The following is a 16835-nucleotide window of genomic DNA, read 5'->3' on the forward strand; positions in this document are numbered from 1 at the left end:
GGACCTCTCAATTTCGGTCCTCTCATATTCTGAAATGTATTGACATCATTGTTTTGCTGACCTACACCTTCCTGCACCATCATTGGGCACTCCCGTTTCCAATGCCCGACGATTCCGCACGTGTGACATGGCATCACCTTCTTCATTGCCTGTATACCATTTGGAATCAAAACCGTATTTAAATCAGGACCATTATTCACTAAACCTCCTCAGCCTCTGCCTCTCATCTGTGGCTGAAACATAGCATTTCCCTGCTGTTGCTGCTGTGGCAACTATTGTTGGAAACCTTGCAAACCTTGCAAACCTGTCTGAGCTGCTCTAATCTGCATCACTATCACTTTTTCCTTCAACCTTTTCTGCTTTGTCTCAATCTCATCACTGCAGTATTTTGCATAGTTCAACACTTCATCGATCGATTTTGACTGCCAACAAATCAAATGCATTTTAATCGTCTGGCTGATTTCGGGTCTCAATCCTTCCACAAATCTGAACACAAAATGGAGCTGGTCCTTTGCCTCAATCGTTTCCGTACCACTGTAATTTTTAAATGCTTTCAACAATCTCTCATAGTATGCATGTATCGACTCTTTAACTTCTTGTGCTGTTCTGTCAATTCTCTGCCAATCCACATTTTTCGACGCAACCTTTGTTTTCAAATGCTCAATCACCTTATGGTATAAACTCATTACCGTAGGCGATGGTGCACCTGTGTCCCTATCTCTTTCTGGTTCACTTGTTGGCCAACCTACAGCCCTTTTACAATCTTCTCACAAATCTGCCGGAACCACAATTTTGAATAAAGTATTCAGGTCTTCCCAAAGACATTTTGCGAGTTTCACAAATCTATCTGTTTGTTGATACCATTCAATCGGTTTCTCTCTTAATTTAGGGAAGTAATCCGTAAAGGATTGAATATCGCACCTGTGCCATGGTACATGGACAAGTTTTCCCCCTGCCGTTTCTCTCACTGGTAACATGGTTATCAGATCATCATTCTGTTGTACTTTCTCATTCCGGTCTGGGTACTTTCTTTCTTCTTGTCCTTTTTCTCATCCCACCTGCTCTCCCGTTTGTCTAAACATCTCTAAACCTGGGCGCTTTGCAGTATCTCTTTAAGGTGTGTTTTCATTCCTGCAGACCTCATGTGTTCAAAATCTTTTGTTTCAAAGTCTAGCCTGTAACTTCTGCTCAAGTGTTTGGTTTTACCTATGTCTACTTTGTTTCTGTCTGTAATTTCTTGTAACCTGTTATGTATGCTGCTTACTTCTCTTGTAATTCTAGGGCAAATATATCTCAGCTCTTCTTCTGTGTATGATTCTAACCTGTTCAAACCCATCGTTCCCTCTACTAGTTCGTCTGCTTCCATGCCCAATCTTATTCTATTCAAATATTCTTCTCCTTTCCCACTGGGTGTACTCTGTGGAGAGTTCAGGCTGTTTAACCATTGTGTTAACTGTTGTGCGTTCAGTCCCATTAATGTGGCACTTACGTCTACTGCTACTGATGGTTTCTGTAACATTTCTGTTTTTGAAGTTAGCAGTACTATTAGTGGTGGACTTGACCTTACTACAGTTGACGTAGCACAAGCTGGAATTGGACTAAATTCCAACAAAGACCCAGATCTATTTGGCAGTGTTCCTACCGGAGTTGTTTCTTGAGTATTTTCTATGCATCTCCTTCCTGTCTCATTTTGTGTCATTACCCCTTGGTCGCATACACTCAGCTTTGCCTGTATATACAATGGTACTGGCGGACCTACAGTGATAGGCAAGGATATTGCGTCCGGATTCTGTCTGTTCCCCAAATTTTGTGGCATGTTAATTCCCACATTATGGTTCATCATTGCTGTCTGACTGGTTTTCTGCTGTTTGAATGTATTTTGGCACTTCTTGCATCTGCTTTTGAGGCATCAAAATTTGTGTTGATTCAGCTTGAATCAATGTCGGTCTTTGGTAATTCTGTCCTCCCTGCGCCATTAAATTAGGAGTAATTTCCAAATTATGCTCATCATAATAGCGCCTTTGAACCTGTGGCTGACATTGACAGGTTTCAATTTAGGCACATCAGGATATATTCTCTGAACTTGTGGTATTTCTGGTGGAAAAGGCATAACTGGACTATTTTGCCTCTGCAATATTCTCAAATTCAGTGTTACAGTACCCTGTATTGGTTCGGGAGGGGCAGTACTAGTGGTTGGGCCATTTTCGCTTTCCACATATGGTGGTGGGCGGTCATTTAGCAATTGCAGAATGAACTCCTCATCATCCAATTCGTCTGATCTTTTCGAGTTTCTATTGTTTTCTCTATCTCTGGACTGACTCCTGTTTGTTTTATAAGTAGCTTTCCTTCCTTCCATCTCTGCTTCGTCAGTAATTGCTGGGAACAATTTAACTCCCTGCAATATATCTGATCTCCAAACCTTTTGAGTACTATCCCATCTAGCATCCGCTAGTGTCTTTTCTACTTTTCTCACTCTTGTCTTAAATTTCTTTTGTAGCTGCCTTCTAGCCATTTGTTCCCAAATTGCTAATGCTTCAAACTGTGCTGGTCTTGGAGGTACTTTCATGTCGTATAACGTGAACTTTGGATTCTCTAAAACTCTTTGATTAAACGACCCATGGATAGGGAACGCTACACTTCCATGCTTTTCTGTTAATTTACACCATTGCTTTAACCAAAGACATGGTGCGACACCCTTTTTTTCAATCACGATGTAAGCTGGTGTACCCTCAGGCGGTGTTTCTTCTCCTACATTCGTTTAATATATACATCTCCCCTTGTAGCGAATCCTAGTTTGTTTTTAACGGGATAACAGGAGTTAGCTTAGCCGTAGGCTTGTAAACTCGTGCCCCCGTCACCTAGTGACTTTTAACCTACTTAGATTGCTCTGTCTTAGTCCATTTAAATATTTATTTACTTTAAGATGGCGGCCTTGTTTATAGTTAGGCCACTTGTTATGAGTGTTATTATCAGTGTCACTGCGCCAAGGCGTCAAGATCAAGCACGAAAGACAAACAAACAGTAGGTGTTCACACTTAGGGATTTTCCCTCTCTATACTTTCGAGGGATTGTTGATATCAATTGCCGTCCCAAGCATGCCTGTTATCTATTGTTTTGAATTACACCTACGTCAGGGGACCTTATAGATCTGTATAAGTACATCACACTTTAGACAGATAATCAGAGGGATTCCGACCAGAGGGCATCGCCACCATCGCTGATACCGATGCTGCAGTCATCTTGACGCTGACCCAGTCTTCGTGTCCCTGCGGAGTCTGAGATAGGGACCTCATTCCAAGGTAACAAGGGTTGGGGGCTCCTCTCATGGACACGACTTTGGCAGATTAGGTTTAACAAACCCAGCTCTCCTTTTAGGTAGCAGGTTAGACCTATTCTCCTTACGGTATTAGGGCTTATTCCATCTTATACATATATATATATATATATTTCTTTCGTTATATTGCACAATGGTGGGGGTCTTTATAACAATGACTCTCTTCTTCACAATACTGTTGCTTGGTATATTCATTATCCTAATCATTGCAGTTCATGCAACTTATCGCAAATTGCAGTTATGTTGAATAAAAACTATTAGAACTTCACTGCATCTGTGTTATTGCCTTTGTTTGTATGAGACATAATAAATCTGTGAGAAAAGGGTAATTTCCGTTTAACCACGACAACCCTGAGAAATCTTACTTTGAGTCCATGCGTAAGCTACTGCTACAAATCACCTTTTACTATTGTGTTTCTGGTGAGGTACTGCTAGTAAGCCGGTAAGGTTTGGACAACAGTTACAACTAGTTGTAGGAAAAGACTTAGGGGGTCATTCCGACCCTGGCGGTCGGTGTTAAAGCGGCGGCCAACCCGCCAACAGGCAGGCGGTAAAAAAAATGGAATTCTGACCCTGGCGGGAACCGCCAATACAGCCCGCCACTTTAACACTCCGACCGCAACGGCGGGGCAAACAAACAACGCGGCGGTCACCGCCAACAGACAGGCGGCAGACAATGTACCGCCCACCCTATCACGACCCACCAATCCGCCACCTTTTCCGGGGCGGGAGCATCGCCGATAAAAACACTGCGGAAACAGACCACGAACGGGAAAACGCTCACCTCTATACACTCCACGAGGAATCTGGACAGCATGAAACCCGAATTAAACATCCTACCAGCGATTGTCTACCTGCTCCTTTACCAGGAGCACGAACGCCGCCGCAGGAGACAACGGTGAGTACTGCACCTACGACACAGGGGAGGGGGGAGGAGAAAAGAGTACGGGCACACACACATACGCGACACCCCCCCCCCAAATCCCCACACACCAATGCAGAGCAACAAGTCAGATTTACACCCCCCAAACCCCCCAGAATAATTCAAAGACAAAATAAAATGATCATTAAAATCGAAGTATATTAAAGCATATTTGAACTTAAGTGAAATATGAGATTTTTAAAACAAATAAATCACAACATGAACAATGTATACATAGTCCAAAAGTCCAGGAAATATTGGCTACATGCCATTGTTCGTGGGCCAATGTGCATAAACACATGGGCAAAGCCCACACAAAAGACCCAATTCCATTGGAGAGAACACTGCTGGGGCATCAGATAATAAAACCACAGGCACCTCAGGGGGATGGGAAGGGGGGGCACCTCAGCCACATGAGTCCACGACGCCAGATCCACGAGGGGCCTCCATGCCCACTGTACCATCCTGGGGAGTGCAAAGCCACAGTCTCTCAAGTCTCTACAGTGGGTGGATTGCCCACTGTACCATCCTGGGGAGTGCAAAGCCACAGTCTCTCAAGTCTCTACAGTGGGTGGGTTGCCCACTGGACCATCCTGGGGAGTGCAAAGCCACAGTCTCTCAAGTCTCTACAGCGGGTGGATTGCCCACTGTACCATCCTGGGGAGTGCAAAGCCACAGTCTCTCAAGTCTCTACAGTGGGTGGATTGCCCACTGTACCATCCTGGGGAGTGCAAAGCCACAGTCTCACAAGTCTCTACAGTGGGTGGATTGCCCACTGTACCATCCTGGGGAGTGCAAAGCCACAGTCCATCTGGTGGATTACAGACTCCACTGGTTATGGAGGAGGCATGGTGCCCAGAGTGCTCCGTGAAGCCCTGCCCGACACAGATCCGGCCCTGCCAATGGGCCAGCGGTGCTTGAGATGAAGGGCCCAGTGGAGCGGTGCAGAGACAGCAGGGCCCAGCGGAGCGGTGCCTGACAGGAGGGGCCCAGCGGAGCGGTGCTTGAGATGAAGGGCCCAGCGAAGCGGTGCTTGAGATGAAGGGCCCAGCGGAGCGGTGCAGAGATGGCGGGGCCCAGCGGAGCGGTGCCTGACAGGAGGGGCCCAGCGGAGCGGTGCTTGAGATGAAGGGCCCAGCGGAGCGGTGCTTGAGATGAAGGGCCCAGCGGAGCGGTGCAGAGACGGCGGGGCCCAGCGGAGCGGTGCCTGACAGGAGGGACCCAGCGGAGCGGTGCTTGAGATGAAGGGCCCAGCGGAGCGGTGCTGAGACGGCGGGGCCCAGCGGAGCAGTGCCTGACAGGAGGGGCCCAGCGGAGCGGTGCTTGAGATGCAGGGCCCAGCGGAGCGGTGCAGAGACGGCAGGGCCCAGCGGAACGGTGCCTGACAGGAGGGGCCCAGCGGAGCGGTGCTTGAGATGAAGGGCCCAGCGGAGCGGTGCCTGACAGGAGGGGCCCAGCGGAGCGGTGCTTGAGATGAAGGGCCCAGCGGAGCGGTGCTTGAGATGAAGGGCCCAGAGGAGCGGTGCAGATGCGGCGGGGCCCAGCGGAGCGGTGCCTGACAGGAGGGGCCCAGCGGAGTGGTGCTGAGACGGCGGGGCCCAGCGGAGCGGTGCTTGAGATGAAGGGCCCAGCGGAGCGGTGCAGATACGGCGGGGCCCCGCGTAGCGGTGCCTGACAGGAGGGGACCAGCGGAGCGGTGCTTGAGCTGAAGGGCCCAGCGGAGCGGTGCTTGAGATGAAGGGCCCAGCGGAGCGGTGCAGAGACGGCGGGGCCCAGCGGAGCGGTGCCTGACAGGAGGGGCCCAGTGGAGTGGTGCTTGAGATGAAGGGCCCAGCGGAGCGGTGCTGAGACGGCGGGGCCCAGCGGAGCGGTGCCTGACAGGAGGGGCCCAGCGGAGCGGTGCTTGAGATGAAGGGCCCAGCGGAGCGGTGCTTGAGATGAAGGGCCCAGCGGAGCGGTGCCTGACAGGAGGGGCCCAGCGGAGCGGTGCTTGAGATGAAGGGCCCAGCGGAGCGGTGCTGAGACAGCGGGGCCCAGCGGAGCGGTGCCTGACAGGAGGGGCCCAGCAGAGCGGTGCTTGAGATGAAGGGCCCAGCGGAGCGGTGCTTGATATAAAGGGCCCAGCGGAGCAGTGCCTGACAGGAGGGGCCCAGCGGAGTGGTGCTTGAGATGAAGGGCCCAGCGGAGCGGTGCTTGAGATGAAGGGCCGAGCGGAGCGGTGCTTGAGATGAAGGGCCCAGCAGAGCGGTGCCTGACAGGAGGGGCGCAGCGGAGCGGTGCTTGAGATGAAGGGCCCAGCGGAGCGGTGCTTGAGATGATGGGCCCAGCGGAGCGGTGCCTGACAGGAGGGGCCCAGCGGAGACGTGCTTGAGATGAAGGGCCCAGCGGAGACGTGCTTGAGATGAAGGGCCCAGCGGAGCGGTGCTGAGACGGCGGGGCCCAGCGGAGTGGTGCTTGAGATGAAGGGCCCAGCGGAGCGGTGCTTGAGATGAAGGGCCCAGCGGAGCGGTGCCTGACAGGAGGGGCCCAGCGGAGCGGTGCTTGAGATGAAGGGCCCAGCGGAGCGGTGCAGAAACGGCGGGGCCCAGCGGAGCGGTGCCTGACAGGAGGGGCCCAGCGGAGCGGTGCTTGAGATGAAGGGCCTAGCGGAGCGGTGCTGAGACGGCGGGGCCCAGCGGAGCGGTGCCTGACAGGAGGAGCCCAGCGGAGCGGTGCTTGAGATGAAGGGCCCAGCGGAGCGGTGCAGAGACGGCGGGGCCCAGCGGAGCAGTGCCTGACAGGAGGGGCCCAGCGGAGCGGTGCTTGAGATGAAGGGCCCAGCGGAGCGGTGCTTGAGATGAAGGGCCCAGCGGAGGGGTGCTTGAGATGAAGGGTCCAGCGGAGCGGTGCAGAGAGACGGCGGGGCCCTTTTCAGCAGTGCTTCTCTTGGCGGGACCCTGTTCAGCGGTGCTTCTCACGGCGGGGCCCTGTTCAGCCGTGCTTCTCACGGCAGGGCCCTGTTCAGCGGTGCTTCTCACGGCGGGCCCTGTTCAGCGGTGCTTCTCACGGCGGGGCCCTGTTCAGCGGTGCTTCTCACGGCGGGCCCTGTTCAGCGGTGCTTCTCACGGCGGGCCCTGTTCAGCTGTGCTTCTCACGGCGGGCCCTGTTCAGCGGTGCTTCTCTTGGCGGGGCCCTGTTCAGCGGTGCTTCTCACGGCGGGCCCTGTTCAGCGGTGCTTCTCTTGGCAGGGCCCTGTTCAGCGGTGTTTCTCACGGCAGGGCCCTGTTCAGCGGCGGTGCTTCTCTTGGCGGGGCCCTGTTCAGCGGTGCTTCTCACGGCGGGGCCCTGTTCAGCGGTGCTTCTCTTGGCGGGGCCCTGTTCAGCAGTGCTTCTCACGGCGGGGCCCTGTTCAGCGGTGCTTCTCACGGCGGGCCCTGTTCAGCGGTGCTTCTCTTGTGTTCCTAGGGAACCAGATCTGGGCAATCATTCCCGCTCAGTCGCCATCCGACCTATCGCTTGCGGGGCCCTCCTGTGCTGGACTCCTGGGCCCGTAGGTGTCCTCCGTCACACCCCAAATGGGGCTGGTGGGGCCCTCCTGGGCAGCTCGCCTGCTGCCGGACTTCTTCGCCTTGCTGCCCTTGCCCTCCTTGGAAGAATCTCTGGGGCCCTTGCCTCCCTTGGAAGAATCTCTGGGGCCCTTGCCCTCCTTGGTAGAATCTCTGGGGCCCTTGCCTCCCTTGGTGGATGGGCCAGGTGACGGTGCAAGGCTGGTGTCCTTGGGGGCAGCCGTCTCAGGCCTGTGGCGCCGGCCCTTCCCTTTTTTGCTTCTTTTCCCAGGGGGTGGGCTGGCTGTCCCCTTGCTGCTGGCCGATGTTCCTGCCCTAGGAGCTGGTGGACTCCAATAGCCCTGAACGATGGTCCGAGTAGGTGCAGGGCTTGTGGTGGCTGAGGTGCTGGTTGGAGTCTTACGAGATGGAGGGGGTGGGTCAGTTGTTGGAAAGAGGTCAAGGTTGGAAAGGAAAATCAATTTAGAAAGACAGGGACGGGTAGTTGTAGTGGGTATGGGAGTGGAGGAAGAGGATGTGGTTGTAGGAGAGTCAAGTATGCTGTCTTTGGGTGCAGGTGCTTGTGACGGAGGCTGTCATGAGGTGGATGGCTGTTGGGTGGGTGGCTGCCTGCGTTTGTGTGGTTTGGAAGAGGGGGTGACAGACACACTGGGAGAGGACACAGGGGACGTGTAAATGGTAGTGGGGGTGGTGACTGCACGTGTGTGGACTGTTCTGGTGGGTGTGGTGGTGATGGACGTACTGGCTGATGGTGGTGTGCATGCAGGTGTGAGTGGAGACGTCACAGGGAGGGAGGAGGGAGACGAGGAGGAGGGGGACACAGTGGAGGCAGTGGGTGTTGCTGTGTCTGCATGTGGATGTTGCTTGGGTGAATGCTTGTGTGATCTGTGGTGCTTATGTCTGGATGAGCTGCCCTTGGGTGTTGATGTGTGTGCATGCTGGTCTGTAGGTGTGTCTGGGATAGGCAGAGGAAAAGGGGAGTGGGACTGGGTTGAGGAAGTTGGATGGGGGAGGCTAGAGAAAGGGACAATTGCTGCCGTCAGTGCTGAGGCCAGAGCATTGAACGATCGCTGATGGGCAGCCTGACCCGAATGAATGCCCTCCAGGTATGCATTGCTCCGATGCACCTCCCTTTCTACCCCCTGGATGGCATTCAAAAGGGTAGACTGCCCAACAATGAGCGTCTGGAGGAGGTCAATGATCTCCACACTGAGGGCAGCAGGGGTAACTGGGGCAGGACCTGAGGTGCCAGGGGCGAAGAAGATGGCCGGCTTCCTGGCCGAGCGGGCACGGGGCGAAAGCTGAGGGGCTGCTGGGAGGGCAGAGCTGGTGCGCTGGGTGGCGGCTGTACCTGTTGTTGCGGTGGACACGGATGTTGCCACCACCACAAGGGAGCTCCCTTCCGAGGACGTGTCGGTGTCGCTGACGTCTCCACGGGTCCCCGTTGTGGAGCCCCCCTCGCCCTCCGTCTCACTGGTTAACTCGGAGTCGGTTGCAGGGCCCTCCGGGGCCATGTGAGATGCAGCTCCCTTGTGCGCCGATGCCACTTCTCCTCCGCCTGATGATGCTAATGCACACATGAACAGGAAAACCAAAAAAAGGGGGGGGAGAAGAAAGGAAGACATGTTGAGTGCATGCATTGGCGGCACCTTTGGCGGAGAGGACAGACACAGAAGCCCCCTGCACTACGCCGCGCACTCGGGGTACACTACTCAATGATAGTGACTTGGCCTACAAGTCTATGGACGACAAATGCACACATAGGTGAGCCCGGGCCATGGATAGCTGTACTTAGCACCCTACAGAGGTGGGGGCGGGGGCACAAGGCCATGTCTAACGGAGGGGCCTAGCCTACAGAAACCGCCCTGGCCTAGAGATAGCCACAGCCCTCCTACCCCACCCAGACGCCTCCACTGTGCGCTAATATAGCGGAATGTGCTGATACTCACCCCCTTGTGTCTGCTGTGATGTCCTCACGCGCCCATCCAAATCGGAGTAGGCCACCGCCAGGATCCGGGACATCAGGGGGGTCAATTGACGACTGGCACCCCTCCTACGTTGGGAGGCCATCCCCAGCAGAGCCTCGGCGGTCTTTCTGCTCCCGCGGCGGATGTCCTCCCACCTCTTGCGGCAGTGGGTGCCCCGTCTGTTGTGGACCCCCAGGGCCCGGACGTCCTTGGCAATGGCACGCCAAATGTCGATCTTCTGATGGCCGCTGACCTATGTGACATGTACAGGGTTGAAAAATAAATATCATCACTTTTCTGCATGGTCGATGTGCGCGGCCCCCCTCCCCAACCTTGCCATGTGGCACATGCTCTCATCTGTCGTGCGTTGCACTCCTCATTCGCTCCCCTCCCCACCATCTTACATCCACCCCACTCAACACAGGCATAGCCCATACTAAGTGCTCCCAGTGTACTTACCTGTTGGTCTGGAGGACCGTAGAGTAGCGGATACTGGGGGAGGACCCCATCAACAAGTTTATCCAATTCCTCAGATGTGAAGGCAGGGGCCCTTTCCCCAGTCGCAGCAGCCATTGTCTCTTCCAGACCGAGTTCACAGCAGCACTTGCAGTATAGGTCCTCTCCTGTGGATGATCAGGTCTCGAGTGATTAAGCAAGTAGAAAATGGCGGTCACGCCCGCGGCGGTGCGTACCGCGACCGCCGGCGCACATCGTCATTGGCTCCTGAGACCCATAGGGTTCAATGTTAACCAATGCTGCTTTGCGCCGCGGTCTTCGACCGCCTACCGCCACGGTGTGCCACGCCAGCGCATTGACCTCACATCCCATTGCCACACTTCACAGGTCAGGCAGCCGCCATTTCAAGGGCCCACATGGCTTAATTTCTACTGCGTCACACAGGCCTAGGCTTTGCATTGACACTCATACAAGCCATTCAATGCATAGCGAATCGTGTTTTGTCCAAGCTGTGGTTACGTACCTGTGGGTTGCTTGACTCTGTGCTCCATGTTGTCCTTCCTAGGCACCGTCCGCTGGGACTTGCGAGGAGATGGAGGAATGTTCCTGTGTACAGACCGCTGGTGGACCTGTAGACAATGGAAGAACGACATGTCATACTGACATACAGACTTGACCGAGCCACTATACATGAACTGTGTGCCCAGCTGGAGCCAGACCTGATGTCCCCCATTCGCCAACCCACATGGATTCCCCCTCTGGTGCAGGTGCTGTCAGTACTCCATTTTTTGGCAAGTGGATCATTCCAAACAACAGTGGCCATATCATCAGGGATGTCTCAGCCTATGTTTTCTAAGGTTTTGTCCAGAGTGTTGTCTGCCCTGATGAAATACATGCGGAGCTACATTGTTTTCCCTGAGGTGGGAGATTTGGCTACAGTGAAGGGTGATTTCTATGCCCTTGGACATATCCCCAACATCATTGGTGCCATTGATGGGACCCATGTGGCCTTGGTTCCCCCCAGTGGAAGTGAGCAGGTGTACAGGAACAGAAAAAGTTATCATTTTATGAATGTCCAGGTGGTCTGTTTGGCTGACCAGTACATCTCCCATGTAAATGCCAAGTTCCCTGTGTCAGTGCATGACGCGTACATCATGCGAAATAGCAGCATCCCTTATGTGATGGAACAGCTACAGAGACACCGTGTGTGGCTAATAGGTGACTCTGGTTACCCCAACCTGTTGTGGCTACTGACCACAGTGGGGAATCCCAGGACAAGGGCAGAGGAACGTTACAATGAGGCCCATGGGCGAACTAGGAGGATTATAGAAAGAACCTTCGGCCTCCTGAAGGCCAGGTTTAGGTGCCTGCATATGACAGGGGGATCCCTAATGTACTTACCAAAGAAGGTGTGCCATATCATCGTGGCCTGCTGTATGCTTCACAACCTGGCTTTGCGACGCCAGGTGCCTTTCCTGCAGGAGGATGGTCCAGATGGTGGTGTTGTAGCAGCTGTGGAGCCTGTGGAGAGTGAAGAGGAGGAGGACGACGGGGACGACACAGACAACAGGGACACAGTGATACAACAGTATTTTCAGTAGCACACAGGTACGAATCAACCACGCCATTTTACATTAACTTAAAGTCTCCTGCCTCTCTACTGTCTGAGTTCCCCCCCAGTTCCTGTTAACTGAGTTGTGACTTTCCCTTCCGTTTTTAGAGCTGTGGGCCCCACTGCGTGACCTCTGCTTTGTTTGCCCATCGACTACAGCTGTGTGACAGTGGTATGTTGTCATCACAATGTAACTGAACATTTTGGCACCGTTATGTCTAATACATTTATTCAAAATACAAGCAGACTCCAGATTTTTTTAGTGCAAGAAGTGATTTAATTCAAGTGCTAAATTTAAGGAATATGATTGTAAAACGGGAATGGGTGATGGTGGAGTAATGTCCATGGCAGAGTCCAGTTCTCAGTCGCACAGGTGCATTGTCCATATGCCTGTGGAAGGATGGAGCAGGGGCAGTTCAAGGTTGGACAGGGTGACAATGTGGGACAGTGGGATGACATCAGGGGGTATCATTTGCTGGCGGGGGTCTTGCAATCCTACTCTGTCTTCTTGTGAGATCTCAGGTTCCGCTTGCGGGGTGGTTCTTCTTCTGCAGGAGGTGGGGTTCTGGTGGCCTGTCGTTGTGTGGGGGCCTCCTGTCCACTAGCGCCGGCGGAGGTGGTAGGCTGTTCCTGGTCCAGGCTAGTGACAGGGGCCCTTTGTGGTGCCACATGGTCCCGCAATGTGGTGACTATTTGGGTTAGGGCCACAACGATGGTCCCCATTGCGGAACTAATGTTCCTCAGTTCCTCTCTGAACCCCATGTACTGTTGCTCCTGCATGACCTGGATCTCCTGGAACCTGGCCAGTACCGTCGCCATCGTCTCCTGGGAGTGGTGGTATGCTCCCATGATGGAGGAGAGGGCCTCTTGGAGAGTCAGTTCCCTGGGCCTGTCCCCCCCCTGTCGCACAGCAGCCCTCCCAGTTTCCCTGTTTCCCTGGGCCTCTGTCCCATGGACGGTGTGCCCACTACCACTGTCCCCAGGTCCCTGTTGTTGTTGGGGTGGTGGGTCAACCTGGGTGCCCTGTAGTGGTGGACACACCGCTGATTGACGTGTCCTGGAGACAGAGGCATGGGCCCGCTGGGTGGGAGCTGTGCTGGTGTTCCCAGAGGGGGTTAGGTCTGGTGTAGCCTGTGGCTGTCTGGGGGAACCGACTGTTCCGAGGTCCCCGATGGGCCGGACTGGTCATCAGGGTCCAGGGAGACAGAGCTGCTGTCATCACTGGGGGCCTCTTCTGGGGGTGAGATGGACATCTCTGGACCCTCCGTGGCGGTGTGGTGGCGTTCGGGTCCTGCAGGGGTATAAGAGTATGGTTATTGCTTCTGTGTGTGGCATTTCGTGTAATGGGTGGGTGGCCGTGTCCCCCAGTGCTGGCATTCTCTTGTGGGGGCTTTTGTGACGGTGGCTTGTGGGGGTGATGGGTGTGTGCAGTGGGCATGCTTTGGGGATGGGTGTCCATGCTTTGGGGACGCACGCAGGGCTAGGTTTTGGGATGGGTGGGATGTGATGGTGGGCCATTTGCAAGGAGTTGGTGTGATGGGGGTGGGGGTGAGGGTGGGGGTATGATTTGGCATGCAGGTGGGGTGGGGGGGAATGGAGTAGTGAAGATTTGACTTACCAGAGTCCATTCCTCCACCTACTCCTGCGAGGCCCTCAGGATGCAGGATGTGCAAGACTTCCTCCTCCCATGCTGTGAATTCTGGGGGAGTAGGTGAGGGTCCGCCGCCAGTCTTCTGCACCGCAATGTTGTGCCTTGATACCATGGAACGCACCTTCCCCCGTAGGTCGTTCCACCGCTTCCTGATGTCGTCCCTATTGCGTGGATGCTGTCCCACAGCGTTGACCCTGTCCACTATTCTGCTCCATAGCTCCATCTTCCTGGCAATGGTGGTGTGCTGCACCTGTGCCCCGAAGAGCTGGGGCTCTACACGAACTATTTCCTCCACCATGACCCTGAGTTCTGCGTCAGAGAACCTGGGGTGTCTTTGGGGTGCCATGGGGTGGTGTGGATGAGGTGAGGGGTGGCGTATGTGTTGTAGAGTGTGGTGAGTGTGGAGGTGTATGGTGTTTTGTGCGTGGATGTGGTGTGGGTGATGTTGTGATTTGCCTCTGTGTGATGGTGTACTCTATGCTGTGCTCTCTCTCTCTGTCCTTCAGTCGCAATTGTGGTCGTAGGGGTTTGTGGGTGATGTGGGTGTGTGTTTTATAATTAATTGGGTGTGTGGGAGTGGTGTGTGTATGTGTCTCACGTGTGTGTATTTTTAATTATCCAATGTGGTAGTGTTTTGTAAAGGTGTGTGTATTTTGACCGCGGCGGTGTGTACCGCCAATGGAATACCGTGGTTGAAAGACCGCTCCGGGGATTTGTGGGTCGGAATAGCATGGGCGTATTTCTGTTGGCGTGACGGTGGAGGTTTGGTCATCGCCAGTTTCCCGCTGACCTTTGGTGTGGCGGACTTTTGTGGATGTCGGGTTTTTGGCGGTTTGCCAGTTGCGGGTCAGAATGACCGTGGCGGTTTACCGCGGCCGTGGCGGTGTTATGGCGGCCTTCTGGCCGGCGGTAAGCGACTTTTACCGCCGAGGACAGAATGACCCCCTTAGTCACCTACAAGCGAAAGTACTGTCATCCTGAGACCACCAGTCTTGCTCAGAGCAAGAGTCCAAACTACGACATGGCGCCACCAACGATGGTGTTTAGGCACTAATTTACGGTTACCCTGACTATCACTGTCTCACAGACAACAGGTACCCTAAGTACCATTATACGGAGACGTCCGTGGTCTTTGGGAGAATCCTCCTCAGCTGAACAGGTAACACCTAATTAAGCTGTAGTTTGTTCGAGCTCAAACTCATAAAAAGGAACAAACTTCCCCTATTTGGTGTTTCCATTTCTCTAAACAACTATGGCTGATACCATAGATATTCCTGCGAACGCGAGACATGCACTTACACAACATTTATTAGCGCATGGCCTTAGAGAAGAGGGCGGGGATGTTACTTTGATTATAGAAGCGACTGAAGCATACCAAACAGAGACTTTTTACAGTTGGGTCACCTTTCCTGAGGCCGACCAAAGAACACATACATTTCACACATATGAAATTGCGGACGTACCTGTAAGATACGAAGCATACCAGTATCATGAAATATCGCTCACATATGAAGAGCATCAGAACTGGTTTGAAGGCGCCCTACCACATGTACTAAGACGGGTGAGGCTAGGTCTTTTGAGTAATGAGGGACCTACATGGCCTATGTTTGCCACATACACACCTCACCCAGGCATACAAACCATGCCAATCGCAGATTTACGGATATTATATAATGAATTAGTGGCATTATATAGACGATTGGTTCAGTTCGTAATGCGAACGTTGAACACTACACCAGCGCGTCCAGCACCGCCAGTAACTGGTGGATATCAATTGGCTACTGGGATCAATCCACAGACAGTGCATACTATTATGGGGAAAGTGCCCACGGAACGGGGAAAAATACCGTTCTGGATTGCCCAGAAAACAAATCAGCTGGATGCTGTGTTCCCCCCATACGGGGCCACAAGACAAACATAGACTGCTCACTATGTGCTTGCCGTTTGGAATGGTTCCCTCGGTGGATGACTGTGCCACATGGGGTACAGTCTTCACTGCCCTTTATACTACCACACATGGTACCCCTACACTTGCCAATTTACATGAAGTGCTAAAACAAATACAAAAAGAACATGGGGCTGCACCGGCCCTGGATCTGGGGATGAAATTGATGCGTAACTTTGACGCCGTCTCCTCAATCATACTGAGTAATATTAAAGGGGAAGCGGTGGCTCTGGCAATACGCCCGCGTCTCCGGGAAACTCCAAATGTGGAACAAGAGAGACAGCTACCGAAAATAATTTCCGAGACCTATACTGGTATAGGACGGGATAGTTTGGGAGCCAAACCTAAAAAATTGGAATTACCAAGTACCACCCATAAGGAAGGTACAAAGCAGGCACAAGAGGGCTCTAAAAAGCGCTGGGATAAACAAAAAGATTTCAAAGAGAGTAGAAATAGAAGGGCTGATTCTCCACATCCGGAGTACTCCGAAAGGAGGTATAATCTCAGAAATAGGGAAAACATTAGAACTCCAGACAGATATACTGATTCACGTCCTTCTCGTTCCTTTCAGGACGCACCGGATAAACGTAGCGAGAGAGGGGGCAGTCAAGATCGACGTCCGGAATACGTGAAAGAAAAGAAAGACTCACCACAGTCTACCATTAAAAAAGAAGAAAAGACTGCTCAGCAAAAGCCACAGTTTAAAAAGAAGAAAGTGGCAGCAGTGACAGTTAAAAATGCCAGTAGTATTGAGAACACTGTTGAGGAACAAGAAGTGGGCCGTGACTCTGTTGGACAGCGCGGCAGAGGTCACGATATGTCGCCAGAGTCTGAAAGATCATCTGGATGCGACAGCAACTAGCGATTACATCGCAGTTGAGACGGCGGATGGCCGCGTCCTCCCACCCAATAGGGTTTATGATTTAACGATTCAGATAGAGGGACACGTGGAACGAATTATTAATGTAATATTTTGGGATGAACTCACTAGTGATATCCTATTGGCCGAGAGAGACTGGCCCCCTGAACACGTCTGCAAGCTCCCGCATGGGGAAGATGTCATTTTGCCTTCCTTCTCCGATCTTTTTCCAGAGGCAGATAAAAAAGCCTATGCTGTCGAATGGACTTTAGCGCAGGCACCTGCATTATACCGTAATCATGTAGGTTGGGACAAGGACTCTCCTTGTCATGTTATTCCCGTTAGGTCTACACCCCACCCGCAACCACAATACCCTGTTAAGCATGAAGCAAAAGCTCCGGTGACGGAGATACTGTGACAACTTGAGTACCAGGGAGTGATTGAGCCCTGTACATCGTCCATTATTTCCCGTTGCAAAACCAGATCATTCAGATAGAATAGTGGTTGATTATAGACACTTAAATAGTCATACTCGCACATATGC

The 16835-nt window shown here is 53.1% G+C and overlaps 1 long non-coding RNA gene across 1 annotated transcript in view; it reads left to right on the top strand.

The window, feature by feature from the left end:
- The window catches only part of LOC138300081 (uncharacterized), a 102087-nt gene that overhangs the window by 46598 nt on the left and 38654 nt on the right, over nucleotides 1-16835 (top strand). The window lies entirely within an intron of this gene.

The sequence above is a fragment of the Pleurodeles waltl genome, chromosome 6 (assembly GCF_031143425.1).
Source record: "Pleurodeles waltl isolate 20211129_DDA chromosome 6, aPleWal1.hap1.20221129, whole genome shotgun sequence".
Classification (NCBI taxonomy): domain Eukaryota; kingdom Metazoa; phylum Chordata; class Amphibia; order Caudata; family Salamandridae; genus Pleurodeles; species Pleurodeles waltl.